Below are 2,071 nucleotides of genomic sequence, written 5' to 3'. Positions count from 1 at the left end.
TAGTTGGTCTTACAAAGGAGAAGCATGACAAAATAACAGTTTAAAACCATAACTGTAGAACTGGCTGCGAATTTATTGGTTGATTTGCAAAAAAATGAAAGAGCTGCTCTTTCAAATGAGAAGCATGAAAATAAAAGTTAAAACCCTAATTCTAGAACTGGCTGCTTATTTATCGGTATATTGGCAGAAAAATTAAATAGGTTTTTAGTCGATTGGAGAGGAACAGAATTATCCATCATGCAGATATAAAAATTGTTATGTTTTACATTAAGGTATCGTGGGTTTTATTCGAAATCACCCAGGTCGTATCCTTCCATTATTCTATAGTTGGTCTTACAAAGGAGAATCATGACAAAATAACAGTTTAAAACCATAACTCTAGAAATGCCTGCGAATTTATTGGTTGATTTGCAAAAAAATGAAAGAGCTGCTCTTACAAATGAGAAGCATTAAAATAAAAGTTAAAAACCCTAATTCTAGAACTGGCTGCTTATTTATCGGTATATTGGCAGAAAAATGAAATAGGTTTTTAGTTGATTGGAGAGGAACAGAATTGTCCATCATGCAGATATAAAAATTGTTATGTTTTACATTAAGGTATCAGAAACATGCTTCAGAAACATTAAAAAAAAATCTAACTTTTAGCCATTTTTTAAATCACAACTGAATGTATTGATGTTTTTGGGGACTGAATGAGTGAAGTATACTAAAATAGTGCAAAAATCTTCCTTTAGGAGTACAACTCACATGGTCAGAGGCAATATTTTTTTTTTCTAAATTTTCCAAGCGAGACCAAGCATGCATAATTTCCTCTAGAAAAAAACAAAACAACTGTTAATAACAGGTTGTAAGAATCAATGATGTATGAATATTGGAAATCTGGGAAATTACATCTAGGTATAATCAGCAATTAAGAAATGATTATATTAGAAAGTCTAGGCACAGGAAGCAAAGGCCCCAGTGAGAATTGAACTCACGACCCCTGGTTTACGAGACCAGTGCTCTGACCACTGAGCTATGAAGCCAACACAATGCTTAGGGCAACGTCGTGGGTTTTATTCGAAATCACCCAGGTCGTATCCTTCCATTATCCTATAGTTGGTCTTACAAAGGAGAAGCATGACAAAATAACAGTTTAAAACCATAACTCTAGAACCGGCTGCGAATTTATTGGTTATTTTGCAAAAAAATGAAAGAGCTGCTCTTACAAATGAGAAGCATGAAAATAAAAGTTAAAAACCCTAATTCTAGAACTGGCTGCGTATTTATCGGTATATTGGCAGTAAAATTAAATAGGTTTTTAGCCGATTGGAGAGGAACAGAATTGTCCATCATGCAGATATAAAAATTGTTATGTTTTACATTAAGGTATCTTGGGTTTTATTCGAAATCACCCAGGTCGTATCCTTTTATTATCCTATAGTTGATCTTACAAAGGAGAAGCATGACAAAATAACAGTTTAAAACCATAACTCTAGAACTGGCTGCAAATTTAATGGTTGATTTGCAAAAAAATTAAAGAGCTGCTCTTACAAATGAGAAGCATGAAAATAAAAGTAAAAAATCCTAAATCTAGAACTGGCTGCTTATTTATCCGTATATTTGCAGAAAAATTAAATACGTTTTTGAGTCGATTGGAAAGGAACAGAATTGTCCATCATGCAGTCATAAAAAATTTTATGTTTTACATTAAGGTATCAGAAACATGCTTCAGAAACATAAAAAAACATATCAAACTTTTAGACATTTTTGAAATCACAACTGAATGTATTAATGTTTTTGGGGACTGAATAATGAGTGAAGTATATTAAAATAGTGCAAAAATCTTCCTTTAGGAGTACAATTGACATGGCCAGAGGCAATTTTTTTTTTCAACATTTTCCAAGCGAGACCGAACATGCATAATTTCGTCTTTCCTCTATAAAAAAAAAACAAGTGTTAATGTTAAACATTAACAACAGGTTGGATCAAACAATGATGTATGAATATTTGACATCTTAGACACAGCAAATATCTTCTGGGAAATTGCATCTAGAATGTCATCTAAGGAATTATTTTATTAGAAAGTCTA

The 2,071-nt window shown here is 32.3% G+C and overlaps 1 non-coding gene across 1 annotated transcript; it reads right to left on the bottom strand.

Annotated features, from left to right (window-relative positions):
- Positions 1-952: 952 nt before the first annotated feature.
- Positions 953-1,025, bottom strand: TRNAT-CGU (transfer RNA threonine (anticodon CGU)). The gene has a single exon. It is a non-coding gene; the product is annotated as a tRNA-Thr (tRNA).
- Between the last annotated feature and the right edge of the window lie 1,046 nt (positions 1,026-2,071).

The sequence above is a fragment of the Rhinoderma darwinii genome, chromosome 1 (assembly GCF_050947455.1).
Source record: "Rhinoderma darwinii isolate aRhiDar2 chromosome 1, aRhiDar2.hap1, whole genome shotgun sequence".
Lineage (NCBI taxonomy): Eukaryota > Metazoa > Chordata > Amphibia > Anura > Rhinodermatidae > Rhinoderma > Rhinoderma darwinii.
Note: the sequence above shows the minus strand (reverse complement) of the source record. Positions and strands in the feature narration are given on the sequence as shown.